This window comes from Adiantum capillus-veneris, chromosome 25, assembly GCF_014529385.1.
Source record: "Adiantum capillus-veneris isolate H3 chromosome 25, ASM1452938v2, whole genome shotgun sequence".
Classification (NCBI taxonomy): Eukaryota; Viridiplantae; Streptophyta; class Polypodiopsida; order Polypodiales; family Pteridaceae; genus Adiantum; species Adiantum capillus-veneris.
Genome location: NC_140955.1, coordinates 124,334,750 through 124,353,905, shown reverse-complemented (window position 1 = coordinate 124,353,905; position 19,156 = coordinate 124,334,750).

The window sequence follows — 19,156 nt, the reverse complement described above, 5'->3', positions numbered from 1 at the left end:
TAAGCTACATCCATAGTTTAGCTCTATCTTTTTCATTGCAAGGGACGTACACATTCACAATGTTGAAGGGATGCCCTTCCCATCTGATTCTAATCCCCAGGATTCTGCCAGATGGGTGGTTTAGAACCAACTTCGGCTCCAATTCTCTATTCGCAATGGTAAGGACGCCACTAAAACCGTTACTTCCTTCTCCATAGAGTACTAGTTTCTTTTCTAGCACGTAGTTTCTCTTGATATGGGTATCTAAGTGGTGTTCTTGGATGGCCCATCAGTTGACTGTCTCCTCCATTTTTATTTCCTCCCAGAATAGGGTACTCTTCTTATGAGTTTTCAACCCCTTGATGTTCCAAGATTGGATAGTGAGAGACCATCATTAATGAGGGGTTCATTGGGATAGAGGAATGAATTTTTGAGCATCCCAATCATCCTCCCCCCTAGGCTTATGCAATTTTAAAAGATATGGCTTTTCTTCTTTGGAGTATCCTACAATGATACCGATTTGTGAGCAAGGGTGCTTTCCCAATATGTATCTTATTGCACATTTTGCCTATTTGCATGACAACTTTAAAAGATTGGCCTTATTTTTAAAGTGCCATTCTTAGACACTTACTTTTTGTACACTTACTACATATGCTTATGTTTCTCCTAAGCACTCCATAGGGTAAAGGGGCCAATAGGTGGACGTCCCCCCAAAGGGAGGCTTTGTCCACCCCCAATATAAAGATAAACTTTACCCAACCCTTTTTTTTAGCAAAACTCACAATTGTGAGTGAAGTAAATTGAACAGCACACTTGCATATTTTCTCTGCGAAGCCTTTGATAGTTGGGCAGTCCATGAATAGGTGGGCCAGATCTTCACTAGCCAACCTGCACCCCAAGCATCGATCTGACCCAATCCCTCTCTCCTGAATCTTCACCCCCGTCGGTAGAGTACCCCAAATAACCTTCCATAAGAAAACCTTCATGTGCTACGGAACCTTTGGCTTCCATATGTTCTTCATTACATGCTCCCACCTTTCCTCCGGCCATTGCTTTTCCCTGTTGGGGTATAAGCGCTTGTGCCTTGCCCGGCTGCCCAGAGTCTGGGCGCCCACTGACTTGTATACCTTATACATAGCATAAGTGTATAGGGAACTGCTCACTCATTGAGTCTCCCCACCCATATCTGTGTATCGTGTGTCTCCTTCTCTCTCTCATTCTCCGTATGTGGTGCTCCCCGATCCCCTTCAATTGGTATCATAGCGTAGGTGCGGAGGGAGCGCGTGTGTGCACAGTCATGACGACAGCGGAGAGCCATTTTCATTCCCGAAATCGCGTCCACGCGCGTGCACACTTTCAAGAGTGCAAACAGAGTTTCGACTTCGACATCGGCAAATTTAGCTTTCCGAAAGCGTTTCCACCAGGTGTCCTGGCGTTTCACCCCCCTTTCAAAGCCATTCGAGCCATTAGAAACCTCATTCAAGCTACGGTTGAGGAGCTGCATTTTTCAGCCCTCTTTTGGCAGTTTATGCTGCGTTTTTGGGTCGAAACGGAGGTTTTTGGCATAGCTTTCACACCCGGACTCGGATACATGTGATCCAGGAGTCTACCTTGGGGTTTTGGCACGCTCCGGACGTGCTTGTCATATCAGAATTTTAAAATTCTGAATGCTAAATTTTTTTGCAGCAGCAGTTGTTTACTGTGTGTCGAGGATTCCACACATGGTTTGCTCTCAGATGTGAGAGTGATATTTGCTGCAAGTTTTCTCACAGGTGGGAGGATACAATGTATGCCTTATGTGGTTTGATGCTCAGGGAGACTAATGTGATTGCATTTTGAGCTCCGCAATGTATGCCTCGAGCATGTTTTTTGGCAGTCATATGTAGAGCAGATATTTGTGTACTAGATTTGCAGGTGTTTGCAATGATGTATGCAAAGTGTGGAGATTGGTGCATGCATTTGGAGTGCGGTTTGATGCGCTTTGGTTGCTCATGGTTTTGAGCGTGCAATCAGTTTGGTTACTGGTTTTGTGGCCGTTTTACTGACGAAACTCTGGAGAAATTTTCCCAGGAGTTTTATGCGCATCATTTATGCGATCTAGGTAGAATTTGCGGGTTGCACTCAGCATTTGCGTGCGGTGTTCTCTGCAGGTGGGAGATTTGTGCGTGTGTATGCACCGATACCGCACAGTGTGGGCTTGGTGATTAGCTCACGGGTTTGACAGGCGTACAGTTATCTTGGCACACTCACAGGAGTGAGTATTGTGATGTATGCTTGTGTGGCTACGAGCTAGGTAGCCGGATTCGAGCACTAATGGCTTGAGGTTTTTCAGCAGGATTCAGCTACAGGTTTACAAGTTTACAGGAAGGTTTGAGGGCTTATTTGGGCGCTGAATTTTCAGCCATTGTTTCCTCTTTGCAGGTGTCCATGTATGGCTCAATTGTAGGCTGATCTGGGACACGTTTGTGACTTGTTTATGCAGCTGTTTAAGAGCTGAATTTTGGGGCTGTTTTAGGGCTGATTTGCAACCATATTTTACAGCCATATTTGCAGACTTTTGTTGATGCGATTCAAGCCAGTTTAGGGCTGATTTGGTTGACATTTGCTACTCATTGTTGGTTGCTCTTTTGCGAGCATTATGGCTGATTTTTCATTTGACTTCCAGCGTTATGGTCTGACACAGTTTGATGGTGTAGATTTTGTTGCTTGGAAGGAACATATGCTTGTTGCATTGACGGATTTGGTGCAGGATAAACCCTTGCGTGGTGTATTGGCGAAGCCCAATTCTATGCGTGATGATGATTGGCAGGATCTTGATGAGTTAGCCATGTCTACGATTTGTTTGCATCTGGTTGAGTCTGTTGACTGGCAGGTCTCGAGGGAGACTACAACTCATGCTTTATGGCAGAGTTTACATGCTATGTACGCGACATCCATGTCTACAGGGAAGTCTAGTCCCACTTCTATGTCCATGGGAGAGATTGATCCCACACGCAAGTCTCGACGGCATAGAGACTTGACATGTTGGCATTGTGGACATAGAGGGCACATTAGGCGTCGATGTTTCAGGCGTTTGAGACAACGGAGGCGACAGATGCGTGATGCAGATTTGGGCATGACAGATGCTAGTGAGATCAGTACGGTGGTTACTGAGTATGATTGTGACGGCGATGTCACATTTACATCTAGCTTGTCTTCAGACGATCTTATGTCTACGGATTGCATATCGGATTGCACATTGTCTTCACATTGGTTATTAGATTCAGATGCTACTTTCCATGTCACGTCGCATCGTGAGTGGTTTAGCACGTTTTCTAGTGGGAGACTTGGTTGTGTGCACATGGATGATGGTTTTTTGTATGACATTGAGGGTGCAGGAGACGTATGTTTGTCCTTGCCCAGTGGTATGAGATTTACCCTGCCTTATGTGCGTTATGTGCCAGATCTGAGACGGGATTTGATCTCAGTCAGACAGTTACGGGATAGTGGATGTCAGATTTTGCTACGAGAGCGAGATTTTGTGATGCATTTGGGTTCGCTAGTGATTGCGAGAGGTGCCAGGAGTGGTACAGGTTACCCATTGCATGTGGATCACGAGAGAGACGGTGTTGTCTCTGTGATCATGCAGCCAGTTAGAGAGCGAGAGAGCAGGCGAGTCTCTTTTGCTCATGGGTTGCAGGGTACTTTGCATGGAGTGAAGAGTAGTGAGCTCGTTGTGCACAACGACTTGAGCAGTCACACAGAGAGGTGGCAGAGTCAGACATGCATTCTTTGCTAGTGACTGAGCAAAGCAGAGAGTCAGTTGTGCGAGATACTTCTATGCAGGATAGACAGGTAGAGCGGTCTTGCTCTAGTGAGTCACGACAGGAGGACGTTGTGCAAGAGTCTATGCATACGGAGTTAGAGCATGAGAGCTCTAGTGAGTCACAACAGATTGAGTGGTCATGTTTGCAGTGGATGATTGTAGAGGAGACTGAGATGTCAGCGATTATGCAGTCATTCCTTTCTATGCTCGACAGTGAGCATGGGGATATAGTTGTGCAGGATATGTCTTCCAGCAGACACCTAGAGCAGCTAGTTTGCTCTGAGGTTGCACGACAGGTTGATGCGTCTTTTGTGGAGAGTCAGGAGATGCATGTGGCTGACACACCTTGTCAGTCAGAGATGCCTATTGCCAGGGATATATATGTTGATGCATGCTCCGTAGAGCTACCAGGGCCCGCTAGCATTGCATCAGCATTCGGTGGTCTCATGTATAAGATGCACCACTAGGTAGTAACAAACATATATCTCCTGCATGTTGGGGTATAGGCGCATGTGCCTTGCCGGTCGCCCAGAGTCTGGGCGCCCACTGACTTGTATACCTTATACATAGCATAAGTGTATAGGGAACTGCTCACTCATTGAGTCTCCCCACCCATATCTGTGTGTCGTGTGTCTCCTTCTCTCTCTCATTCTCCGTCTGTGGTGCTCCCCGATCCCCTTCATTTCCATAGATTGTTAAGGGGGCTAGACCAATTCTTCTTTTGCATCATTGTCTGATAAATGCTTTTAGTATGGGGTTTCCACAAGAGACTACTTCCGGGCCATTTCCAGGCATTCCAGTCCAACTCTGAATCATAGATTGGCATCACTAGATTGTCAAGCTCTTTCATCACTTTTGGACAAGCAAGGCCTCTAAGATATTAAGTTGGTACTGAGTAACCATAAGGTCAATGGTTTTCCAACTCTTGTTTCCACTGTCCCAGAAGTACCCAAGTTGCTTCAAACCCTTATTATTCAGCTTCCTGGCTGTCTCAATCCAATATGGAGTTTGTGGCGGATCTACCACTTTGGAGAGCCAAAGGGACCAATGCAGAATGGAGTTCTTAAACCATCTGGATTCTTCCCCCCACTTTAAGACTCCTGCTGCTCTATTGCATTTTCTTACCAATTCTCTTGAGCTGCCCCCAAGTCTTAAGGTAGACCACGCCGATTCTTGATCATTTGACCAACCTATAGGTCTCACAATCAAAAAGTAAAAATAGTTGTGAGTTAAGCACATCAAGGGGAAGCTACAGTGCAAGTTTGAGCTGAAACAGAGCAAAAAGACATCCTACGCGTAGTATGTCTCTAGCTTGATTTAGGACTCCAAACCAACCTACGAGCACACCACTGTGATCAACACATCAAGGAGAATCTGGGGTGAAAATTTCAAGTCATTCTGAGCAAAAAGACATCCTACGCGTAGCATGTCTCTAGGCTAGTTTTAGGGTCCAACTGAAATTTTGACCATACAGAACCCAAATCTTCTTCCATTCTAATCTGCAATTCACTGTTTTGGCCATAACTTTCACAAACGGTATCGGATTGGAAAAGTTTTTATATCAAAACGTAGCCTGAGAGCGGCTCTACAGATCTTAGAGCAGAACTTGAACTAAATGTATGCAACCATTTAGTTCAACTTTGAAAAAAATGTCGTTTAAAGCCTCGAAATGCATCCGGAAGTCAGGAGTGTCTAAAACCGACAGTTCGAAAGAATTGTGAGAAAACGGTCACGGTTTTTGAAGACTGCTAAGTTAGCAGATTGAAATTATCTTTTGGGAAAACCATTGGTCACCCGCTGGAAGGTGCTCAAGGAACAAGTGTGGCCGTCAAAGGTATATCAAGGATTTCTGCATTCATTGTGAGAAAGTTTGCCAACTAAATAGAATTTTGTAGATTGTGTGCTAAAGTGAACACAGGTTAGCTCGACTCAAGAATCGCTACAAAGGGAGCAGTCGTTGCAGAATAGTGGTAAGTTGCATAACTTATCACAGTGCTTCCACTAGATTGAGGCCTGCTAAAAGCTCTAGGAAAAGCAAGCAGCCAGACAAGACAGTATCAGTCTTGGCAAGCAAGGGAGCTAAGAAGTTCAAGCAAAGCCCAATTCAGAAAACTCACAGATTAAGGCATCCACAACAGCTGAAGAACCTCAAGCGAAAAAACACCGACACAAGGGTGCTAATAATTTTTATTAGCATTGAGGCAAGCAATTAGAGCTATCACTAAACAGGTACAACAAGGGAGTCAAGACGAAAGCAATGGCGTCTCAAAGGAATCAGACCAGTCAGGAAGAAGCTTCAAGTACATCCACAGATATTACAAGAGAGCAAATTCAGATCTATCTGATTGGATACTACAAAGGACTGCCATGCTATGAGGATGTCAATCGGAAATTGTACATCAAGACAAAGAAAGATACAGAGGAAACTCGGACATCTCAATATGTGGAAGTTGAAACAGCGAAGAATGTACTACACCCACATCCAAATTTCATGGAAGACTGTCTGGGATCAATTTACATGAGGCACGGAAAATACATCGACAATGAGATAGAAATGTTGTACAAGGATCAACTTACAGAACTCTACGCATATCCTCTAAGTATTTTTCTGTACAAAGGACAAGATGGAAAACAGAAGTTTGGTACCCTCTATGGAGACGAAGACGGTCGATACTACAGGGTTGTCACAAGTCATGAAGTTCCTGTAGAAAACAATCATTACTTTACACCAGAAGCGTTTGGCTCAAGAGGAGAAGACTGCATGTCTAAAGGTGGTAATGTATACCATCTCGTCATGGGTTTACCTCTAACTACGCACCTGGAAGAATTGACACCTACGGCTGTCACTACACAAATGAGTGACACACCACATGACACACAACAAGGCACAACACAAGACACAACATGGAAAGACACAACACAAGTCTCATGCACTACACCAGCACAAGAGGTACTAGCTATGAAGATAGCCCAACTTCAAAAAGAACTAGCTTGGTCTCAAGAGCTACTTAACAAAGCACAAGAAGTCATATCACCAGGCATTCAATAGATGCCAACATCAGATATGGAACACTCTTGGATGGGGGGAGTTCAAACTCAACAAAGAGACCCTATATCTTCAAGAGTGGGATTAAGAAGTCCATCTTTACAAGAAGCAGTGTCCTTTTCAGGAGTCCAAGTGGAATTTCAAGAAGCATTGGAAGATGCCAAGCCGGAGGAGAGACCAATGGAAATTCACAATGCCCAATGTAAAAGGTCAGGTCAAAATGTCATTGTGGTCGACAAATACGATAGGCACTATGAAATAGCCGATGTGAAAAATATGGATGAGTTGAGCAATTGTGGGCAACCTGTACGTCACATACTTGGACCCCATCCAAAAGCACCATCAAGGGAAACGGAAAACAAAGATTCGGTTCAATCTTCACCCTCGGTGCAGAACTCGCCAAAATCAACTCGGAAACATAGCCCTAAGGCTATGCACAAGCCCCACGTCAAAGACCATATACTGATGGAAGAATTAGCATCACAACTGCTAGAAAGCATGGATAGTGATTTGATCTTGTATGCAAGCAATAATGGAAGCTATTTTCAGCTTCTCAAGGACAAGACGATGAAGGATAAAAAGACAAAGCCAGTGGATACACCTAAGTCAGTCGTAATCTATAGGTTCATGCATGCAAAGAAGAGGTCATATCTGTATCTAGATACCACAGGAAACCATTATCAACAGTATTATGGAAAGCTGCCTCGTCCAAAGGGTGCACATGTTGAGATAACAACATATTGCGACCAATGTGCCATTGGTCATTTAGTGAAGGACTGCCCAGTAAAGCTCTACATGGAAAAGAAGAAGCAACAAGCCAAAAGCAAAGTTCAGACAGTGACAACAAGGGAACGGAAGAAAGAATCCCCAACAAGATCTCCGGAAAAGAAGCAAATTTTGTCGCAGAGCACAAAAGATAGGCTCAAGAAACAATTGCTTGAAGTCAAGGGTGTCAACGACATTATCATAGAGAATCACGCTATCAAAAAAGATCAATTGAATCAGCTGATTCAAGCTCGTTTAAGGAACCTCAGTGAGGACAAGTCAGAGCATCCACAAGGTGATGAAGATGAAGCTCGTAGTTCAAGGTTCGAGAGCAAAAGAAGCCAAGATTTTGACGATAGTGAGCCAACACAAGAAGGGGTGGCAGAGGTAACAAAAAATCTTAGTGCCACATCACAAGCGGAAGACATGCAAATAGAGTCAATGGATGAAGCTAAAAGTCTACCAAATAAATTTTCTATTGTGGACTCTTCATTGGTGATTGAACAAATCAAAGAGTATGAGAAACTAAAAGAAGATGTAACTAAAGACATACAATGCACAGAAGAACAGGAAATGACTGAGTCCAAGATTGACTACCAAGGACAAGCAATACAGGATATGAATGAATATTTTCAAGAAGAAACTCTACAAAAACCCATGGAACAATGGAAACCAAAGGCCACGACGACCATTGCATCAGAAGAAGAGAGTAAACCTCAATATCCTGCTACACAAGCTTCAAAACATTTCCAAGAAGAAAAGTCACCATTGAATGACCTTCAAGTGCTAGAAGAAGTAAATTGTGACAGAGAGCTTCTAAAATCAAGAATCAAGGTGTCACAGTCAAAAACTAGCAATGAACACCAACAAGCAGCTACAACAGAAGATAGTAAGCACTTGGGACATGCTACAACCAGTCAAATGACAAAGAAGTTCAACATACAAGAGGATGACAAAGCCTTCAAGGCACAAAAGTCTAAGAAAAGTACCGAAAGCAACGAGGACATCAGTTACTTGGCAGCCAACAAGAAGATTAAATTCTCGTTGGATGTGCATGAGAAACTGAAATTCAACTTTACAGCAGAGATAGATTGCATTGCCACGACTAATGTCATGTCTTATGGGCTATGGTTACTTCTAGGTAAGCCAAAACTGTATGAAATTCAGGTACAGGTTCCTATATCACATGGAATAGCCGTCACAAGTTTAGGGATTGCGAAAGCTACCCTTAAACTACGGTCAAAGGTAATCAAAGAAAAATTCCTAGTGGTGGATTCCTCCAAAATGAATACACATTTGATTTTGTCCAAGAACTGGGCAAAAACATTGGCAGAAGAACCTGGATTTTCAACAATGGTCATCACGACTAGCTCTCAAGAAATCCAGCCTACTACTGCTCCAAGATTATTGGCTACCGACAAAGGCAAAGCCAAAGTGAACCCACAAATGTCCTACCAACAGAAGCAGCCCCTTAAATCAGAGTCTTCAATCCAGCCCCGAAAAGTTCAAGACAGAGCTTCGACATCAACTGACCACATGCTTCCACATGAAATACAGACTCCAAAGAAAATCTTTCAACCAAAATACCCTACACTTCGAGATCATCGTCGACAAAAATCTTCAAAGGTCTACATCAAAGCTGAAGAAATCAAGGTCAAGGACCCAATATGGGTAAATGAGCCTAGCCGATTGACGAAAGGTAAACACATGGGATGGATAGCCTCCCACTACAGCTTAGCAGAGCAAGGCTATTATGAGGGTCAAAAGAAACTTTGGTTACCAAAACCACAGATCTCGGCTTATGTGGTGGATAAAGGTTTCAAAACGCGTCCCCAAAAGAAACAAAGATCATATTTATATCGCCAAAGGAGACCAGCCAACAAGGCTCGCCAAAGGGATGCAGGAAATTTCAAATCCAACTGGCCTTCATACCAACATAGGACTTCATCGATAAATAATACCAAAAATGGCACTCTTGTACATCTCAATACGACATAAAAAACATCATGGGAAGTGCCATCTACAATTCTTCAAGCACAAGGTTACTATCAAGGAAATTGAAGAATCTGGCTACCAAAGATGCCGGGTAAACATTCTTCAAGCAAACGACTTCAGCTTGAAAATAATCGCAATTTCACAGAAGGCAAAATCAAGGACAATGTCACACTCAAGGAAAAGGATATCTGCAAAGACACGCTAATCACACGATGCAGATACAAATGGGTGCCAAAAGAAAAACACATACCGAAGAAGATTGAAGTCATCTCTAGCTCTCAAGAAATGTCAAGACATGATAGACAAAGTGTTACAGGGAATGGAGCGAGCCAATCTTCTCAACCAAGGGACCAACAACAACAAAAAGAAATTTTGACAACCAAGGTCACCTAGGTATGGCAAAAGAAACCAATATTTCCAGTATGGTCCTTTACAAATCCTCTCTTCGAGGATGGGAGTTTTGAATTTCAAAACCTGTTCTTGGTCGAAAGCTCCCGAGAGTAAGACAAGTCGCCATAAAAGTAATGGCATAAGAGTCCAGAGTCGGGCAGTTGAGCCACTAAATGAGCAAGCATTAGACCCAAGCTTCATGTCTTAATATTTTTTGTGGTCTATGAGTCTAGATATTTAGATTAAAGCTCAAGCTGGAGAGTTGAGCATACATAAAGTCATGTCACTCATGCTGGAAGAGGTGAGCATAAGAGTCAAAGTCTACTATTTTAAATGGTGGAGTGGCGGAGTAGTCCAGAAAACACTCACGCACATGAACACAATGAGGAGAGTGGAAAAAACCTCGTCGACAAAAACCCTTCTTGCGAGTGACGGCAGCTCTTGAAGTCAAATATCTTTTTGCTTCTCTAGCTACGTTCACTCCAGGAAGCACCCATTCAAACTCCTCTCGCACCACATATTGTTTCCCATGCATCTATCTGTGCAAGCATATATAATGTCCCATCATTGGACATTTGCATTTGACACGATTTGTGTTCCACCCATGCACTTACACAACAAAATGACGATGACGAAGTGGTAACAGGTTTCATAAGCATTTGCTCAACAACAATGACTCTGACTTCAAGCTACTAACACTTATCCACTGTATATCCAGTAATAGTAGCCATACGTCCATAAGTACTTTAACTCAACAAAACTCGGTTACATCAAACATAAGTACATCTAGCCTCACATTTAATGGTGACTAAAGGCATTTTTTTCCCCACTGGGTTTTTCCCTTTAGTCCTATCCAGGTATCCAAGACCTTCATTTTGTAATATACGCCACATTTTATTTTTACTATTTTATTTTTCTTATAAAAACACAAAAAAGCAGACCAACGACATCCCCAAACCACTACATGCTCATCGACTATAGGATCCAAGGGGAGCGGCCCAGAAACAATTCAAAAAGGCTTCAAGATTACAGGTACACATGCAGGATGACACCCAAAGAACAAACAATACAGAGCTGCCAAGATAAAGGCTTGCTACAACAACAAACCTCACTCAACCTATTCACCCTACAACAACCAATCGGAGGGGGAGAGCTATGGCTTCAACTACACTACATGTACAAGAAAAAGGTACCTCTACAACATTGATTGAGGGGACGGATGAGCTATAAAGTTTGTACTATATTCTCAATTAATTTTGTAATGTGAAAGCTATGTGGAGTTTAGCTCTCTCTCTCTCTCTCTCTCTCTCTCTCTCTCTCTCTCTCTCTCTCTCTCTCCCTCCACCTTCTTCTATCATTCTTGAAAAGAGGGAGGGAGAGAGAATAAAACTTACACAATTGCAACAACATCCGACATGTTCATTTTTTCCAACAAATAGAGATTTACATATCAAAAAGACGTTTTAGTTACAAATCTTGAGATTTAAGATACAACATAGCTCATTATTGTTTGAGAGATTTAATTTAGATCATGGGTTGAATCCCCTAAAAGATCAGATACACAAAATTTTGAATTGCCGAATGAATTTCTTGGACCCGCATTTCCTGTCTCTTCTTCGATTACAGGCCCATATCTTGCCTTGTATTATGCCAACTTTCTTTCTAGCTCTGCTATATGAGCGCGTAGCATGGCTGGGGTCTCTCCTTAACTTGCCAAATCCACGTCTTGAGTTGCGAGCTGCTCAATGACTACGGTTTCTTCAGGAAAATATGTATAACCCCTTTTGTGGAGGGTCTTCTTGATTGGCTTCCCGGGCAATTATCTTCTCGGTCAGGCATCCTTCCTCGACACCTCTTGTAGTGGGATGATCATTCCAATCTACTTTGAGCCGCAATACATAATAACAATAGCATTGTTGCACAAAGTAAATTGCCACTTGATTATTATTTGGTGGAGATCTATATACTTGGATAAATCTTGAAAAGATATTTCTCGGGAGGACAATGTGTTGCAAATCTGAAACTTTTAAGGGAGTAGAAGCCTTAACATTTCCACTAACTCGAAACAATGTATTACGTACATAATGATTTGGGCATAGATGTCTGCATTGCCTGTAATTCAATGGCTCCCCTTGAAGTTATGATTCGTCCTCTTGGGACGTAGCCAAAGTGCTAAGGTCTCCTTGAGCCACCCAAATCTCTTTCTCTTTGTAAATTTGTTTTGTCAATGCGTGATTAAACTCTGTTGAAAGGTCAACCTTTCAACAATGCTTCCACAAAGATTCCATAAATATTCCTCAAAGATTCTCTAATAAAGATGTTGATGAAGTGATGAAGACGAAGATGGATGCTGTAATGTGAAGATACAAGCTCATGGACATCATCGAATATCCTGTTATTATCATTTTGAGCCATTACGGCCTCGCCAAGGCCACTACAGACATAGGGTCTTGTCGGGGACGACAAGACTTCGGAGGGGGAGAGTGTTGAAAGGTCAACCTTTCAACAACGCTTCCACAAAGATTCCATAAATATTCCTCAAAGATTCTCTAAAGATTTCAAATAAAGATGTTGATGAAGTGATGAAGACGAAGATGGATGCTGTAATGTGAAGATACAAGCTCATGGACATCATCGAATATCCCGTTATTATCATTTTGAGCCATTACGGCCACTTTTGTAATGTTTACGGGAACTTCATATTTTAAGTCAACAATTTTATTGAGGCCGCAGATGCTTGTTGGATGAGCAAAGCCAGCTCACGGTGTTGTAATTAAGCTCTATAGAAGCCTAGGGACAAATAAGGTCATTTTGGTCGGACATGAGGTTTTCTAAGGCTTAGTATATAAGCCAAAACCTAAAGCTTTGTAAAGAGACTTCTAATAAATCGGATCTTCTGTGTCGTTGGGAGACTGCGAGAGAGTGTGTGTGTGCGCTACAGGAGCTACGGTGGTCGGAATCGCAAACGGAGAGCAGCAGTGTGTTGCCCACGAGGAGAGCTACGCGTTGATGCTTACATCACGCGTGTTCGTCTGTGTTTTGCAGATTCACCCGCGAGCTACTTTTGGAGTTTCGGTGAGTAACTGTTGTCCGTTTTTGCATTTCAGCATATCCACGCGATCAGAGCGAGTACAGCTACACATTAGGCACTTTAGTTTTCGGAAGCGTCGACCTGCAAAAACCGGCCAGACATCCTACGCGTTTTCTGCACGAAGGGTATTGAGTAGGTTTTTTTGGTCACGGACCTTAGGGAGAGTGGCCTATTGGTGTTGATAGGATATCCCTCAAGTTTCGTAACGTTTCGAGAACGTCTAATGGGCTTTTGGCTTGCGGTAGCATCATATGAGACTCTGACATTCACAAAACCGATGGCATGTAGAGTTGATATCTCTGTAGGAAGTAGTCATTAGTCGGTCGAGTAGAGGTTGACACCCTTTGCTTGCTTCCACGCGCCTGCGGGTCGAGCTTCGTCCTCAGTTGACATTATATGTTAGCTGAGTTCTCGCTATGCTGACGTTCGTCGCGGCGTATCCGTCCAACAAACTCTCTGATTGCAGGCTTGCTTCCATCATGATGACATGCTTGAATACACTACTTCACCTCCATTGCAAAGATTGAAGATCAACATGGACCTTTTGCTACAACGAACAAGAGCACGGGGCAATATCATGCCACGATGCTGAACAGTAGTAGCAGTTGCTTCCTCTAGCACTATTTGTAAAGTCAGCTTGCTTCCTAGATCTTTGCCGCATAGACAAGATCTTTGAAGAAAGGATGGGCCACTGAAACTTGTTTCACATTTGCAAAACGTCCTTCACCTAATTGGGGTGCTTGCAGGTGAAAGATAGAATGATCCCCAAGTAAGTGTAGGACAGGAGGACACGTAGTATCATCCAGATGTATAGCTAAGGGCTCGGCACCTGAAGGAGAAGGCACATCTTCTTCTGTCTTAGGATGTTTAGAAGAGACTTCAACCTTATCCTTGCTGAAAGGACATGGGAGCTGAGATGCTAATCTCCACCCAGCCATGCCCTATATAGGCCCTTGGCCTTCTAAATATAGGGACCCCCTTGACTGCATGTCCGTCCTGGCCCTTGGCCCGGACTGGTCCTACCCTTGTCTTGACATTACTCCCCCCTTGGAGAAGCGTTTTCGTCCACGAAAACACAAGTGATGGTATCTTCATAAGAACACTAATGTTTTCTACGGTAACATCCCACATGGATCCAACGGTTCATTTGAGTGGAACCCGGTTCAGTAGGAGGTTCAATGAAACCAAGAGTAACATCTTGATTTTCTACATTGTTGTCCATTTGTAACCATCTAATGGTACCGGTTCCTATCCAAACGTAGTGTGTAGACTCCATTTAGAATGCTCATGAGCATAGTAAACAAGTTTATCACAACAAAGATGTACCAAAAAGAGTACCTCTTGTCACTTTCCATGAAAGTAACTTGCTGACATAACTCATCAGCCAATTTTAAGTCCTTGACTTGGTCCCAATTTTCATCATCAGTAAACAACCCCCCCCGAACGAGTGTTCAAGGTTGAGAACCTGAGTTATACATGAAGAGACTACCTAGTCGCAACATGCGTAAACTCCAAAAAGAGCAATAAATGCTTATGAATTTTTTTGCTTGGTGCTAATGTACGCACTTTGCATATCTTGTAGCCCAAGTGTACACTTTGTAATCTGTCAATCCCCTTGGATACTGACAGTACTGAGGTGTGTTTCCCCCACAGTTTATAGATAGTCTTTCCAGTCGACTAGTAAACGGGAAATCACAATAGCGTATAACATTGTTGAGGAATCAACAATGTGCAAAATAACCATCGTGGTTAACTTTTTAAAAAATCCACAAACACCCAAGACGAGCCATGACCTCTATTGGTGATTAGTAGACTCAAAAGTAATCTCATAGAGATAGTGCACATAGAGTGCAAAATGCTTCATAAGCAATAACTTGAGGAATATGCATGCCGTTCCAAATCATCGTTTGCTAAACACTAGGGCCCATAACACCTAGTGTGCATGCATTTAGCAAAAAACGGATCCGAACCTGTATATCCATGGTGATCCTTGCCAATACTTATGGCAAATGTGATGCGTCTAGTACACATTAAAGAGGAATGTAAATAGTTCTAAAAAGAAAGTAAACACTTTCAGTTTTGCAATCTTTTTGCAAGCCTTGCTGAAATGTCTGAATCATAATAGAAGGTGAAACATTGATCACTTCTTGGTACAGACAATGAAACTTTTTCATTTAACAACTTATAGCCTTGCTATTCGTATAAACAACCATCTGTAATGTTGTTTAGCAGTACTTATACCTTAACAAGTCATTCTGAGTATCCGACAATTTTTGGCCACAGAATTGCTCCTGATACGTCGTGCTAAAAAAATGTCGAGAAAACAGATGTGACCAGCACCTAGGGACTTTGTCGTGAGACATAATTGAAATAATGGCGCCAATGTCAGTCCAGAGACTCATATTCTCCACATGTGGAATGTCTCATGTAAGGATGTGTAAAAAGGAACATCCTTCAAGTACAAGATATACTTGTGTGTGGAGGTAGCTCTAAACACTTTACGACAAGAGTGAGAGGGACCCTCATTCATTGCTCCACACTGGCCAAACCAAACTCCTTGAGTTCCTAGACCATGTTGTATCCCATGTAACAACATGTGCCAAATTGAGCCCTACAAGTAGGTTCGTAACAGCATAAGGCAGAAAGATAGATTGGATACTTGGCCCAAAATACTTTGTGCCGACATGCCCGTGGCATGACTCTGTAATATTCAAGCGTACTTATACGTCTTGAAAAACCAAGCAAAGCATACTAAAAATGGAATAACACCAAATCAATAGATGCATACTTGGAGAATATGAGTCTCTTACCTGTAATGTTCACTTACCCGTATTGAAATGGGGAGGAGCACGTCCCCTACCTGAAAAAACAAATAGCATTGCACTGGGAAGCCTAGGTGTTGCCTTTGCAATCCAAGCTCTTCGATCAAAATCTACGTAGTCAAACCCCTTGGTAAGGCTCTTTGTAGAAACTGCTCAACTAGCAGATAACGGTAACCAACATAGTCAACCGTGTACAGAATGATTGGAATCAACTTGAGAAGTGTGTCCGTCCGCTACCGCGTATGGTAGATTGTGGAATTCTTTCCTTGAAAAGATAACTGGGAGAGATCAACTGTGATCCTCAATGCCTATGGGGTGATGTAGCATCACCCGCAGGGTCTTACCCCAAAACAGTATGCCCATAGACACTTCGTAGTGCTATAGAGAGAGCAAGAAATCCACACAAGTAAGATACCTAGCTCGTGTCAACAGCCATGCTGTCTCAACCGTTTGCTGCCTCTAGACTCCATGGTATAGATCAGCTGATGTAAGTGTAAGAGTATCAAGAACTCAATCGCATTAGAAACATATAGTGCAAAAAATGACACCCGAATCCTCCGAAATAACAATACTCTTGCTTGTCCATTAATGTCAATATGTTCGATGTGTACTCCACTGGGCAAATCTGTTCGATCCTAAGAACAATCACCCAAGGAATGCCAATAGTTGGGTCCTTCCCAAAATCTGACAATGGCTCTTATACAGCCTGTATGTGGCTCCTAGCTCTTATGGCAATTAGTGTTCAATCGATAAACTGATGAAAACTAATGTGAATGGAATCTTGGCCAATTGCTAGCTGAGAGTTAAAGCATCTTGGCTCATGTTAACTCCCAAACAAAACATGTATCAAAAGCTTTTTAGAAGATTTTCATTATTCCCATAAAGAGAGAGAGAAAGAGAACAAGAGCATGTTGGGTTGAGGAATTTTCCTTAATGTTTTAGAGTGTGTACCCAAGCTATGTGCTCTTACGCATCTTATGCCTAAATTGTAGCTTATTGTATAAGCATTCCATAGTTTACCAGTATGACGCTCTCATCGAAAGAGGTAATAGAAAAAAAGAAACTCATTCTGACCCCCCTACCCTGCAGGGGTCGTGATTGTATGAGGACAACTTAGTCTTGGCAACCAACAAGCATAGTGAACGATCCATTACTTAGTATGTACTTGAAAGAGTTGCGAGTGTGATAGCGGAAGCGTAATCCATGAATCGGTGGAATTCATGCCACCCGGTTAGCATGCCGTGCATGCAGAATTGTAAGCCCTTCAGTTTCCTAAACCCTTGATGCCAAAGCAATGGGTAGTAGCATGGCACGCAGGAGAAGCCTTGCTTCATGTCGAATTATCAAAGCTTTGTGTTTTACGCGACAGACAACATGTTCCAAAGTAAACTTGAAAACATGCAAAATAAAAAAAAATTAAAATTTGTCTAACCTGGTTATCCTGCTGTAACCGGTTTTCCTGAACGCGTGATGGAGAAACTCATCCCCATCAGGCTCGTATCCTATGCTGCTGTGCGAGAGAGAGTTGGCGTGTGTATCATGTACACCTTTTGTGCATGTAATGAAATAACAATGCTTGGTAAATCCTTCCCTAGTTTGTAGGCTCTTAGCATATGCCAAATGTGGGGAGTCTCAATGCAAGATGCATAAAGAGAAGCCTTGCTTCACTTATGTTCATCAAATGGATGAGACAAGAATGTAACCTGAAAGATCATAGATAACAGATGCTCTTGGTGATACACATATGTCCGAGCAGAAAAAGATTTACCTTGTCAAAATTGCATAGAGAATTGGCCTTGCCAAATTTTGCTACTGATTGAGAATCATAAGATTGCTCGATAGTGAGAGAGATATCAGCTACATCGGAACTATCCAATGTCAGCGATTGTCCAATACTCCTTGATCAAAGCAACCTTTGCTTGACAAGTTGGCAGTGTGAAAATTCATATGGTGGTCAACGTTGCATCTCTCTCCTAGCTGTGAATGTCCAATGGGGCCGTGCTCCCAGAAATATTGCATGATCGACCTTGTAGAATTGTAAATGTAATGCAAAAACAGTAGAACATGTGCAAATTATGCATCGTATACATGATTAGTGCTATGAATGATAACCGTGATCCTTCATTCCATTGCATACAAGAATTAGCAAGCACTTTGCTCAATAATTACTCTACTTCATGTTGTCAAGGGCCTTGCCCAATTCGCAACCAATTTGGAATCTTGTGAGCAACTTCAATGCTCCAGTGGTGGTACACAAAGTGTGCGCCGGTCATGCCGAGCTCTGGGCATCTTGAACAAGAGCGTTGCCATAGAATCATTCAATCCTTGCTTGATAAATTCTACCTATCTCTTGGGCCGCAACCATTGCACCAGTAAGAATTCACAAAACCAAACAAAGTGCAGATGATTGTAAAAAGACTTCAAAAATTAATGGCGAAACATAAACAAAGATACCTGGAGCGTTAGCGGATGCACCTTGAAGCCTCTCCAAGATGCCAACCCATGACCTTGTTGTGCATGATGCTGGATCTCTCCCATGGGCTCCATAAATTCTCGAGTCCGGTGTCACCAAATTTGTACCAAACTTGGTACTGCTTGAATCTGGGAGTCTGTCGGATTCCTTTTTAAAAAAATCGGCATGCGCTAGGTAGAAACCTTGTTTCCCTAGCGTCATGGCGAAGTGAAATCCTTGCTTCCCGAGCACTGCTCTGCATGCATGCCGTGGAGTCCGCTGTCAATCTTGTCATGGAGAGGTTTCAAGAGGTCGAAAAAATCACCATCGAGAGTTTTCTCCAACTGGCAAATTTTTTGCGCATGCTATGCATAAAATTATGGTCAAGCCTCCCCTTGTTCTACCCCATGCATGGCTTCCCTTGGAGGGCCACGGCCAAAGCCAACGTAAGTGGCCAATAGGTAGGTGGTGGAAACGGCCCTTGGCCAAGTAAATGGACAAGAAATTGTTGCATAATATGAAACCAAGCTTCTAAATTAAGCTATGGCATGCTGCAGATCTGCACGATGTCGATGGAGAAGGTAGCACGCAGAACTGAATTCGGTAGGCTATGCTACTGTGACGAAAAACCACCCACAGGCCGGCGCGCGTCCACTGATCTTGCTCTTGACAGATTTGGTGAAGGTCGAGCCTGCCCGAGAGATGTTCACTGGTGGTGTTTCCTGCGTAGCCCGACTCCGAGCCTTGACCTCCCTTGCATGGCTTCACACGACGCATCAGTCTTTTCCATGGCAGCGGGTTTGAGAGAGGC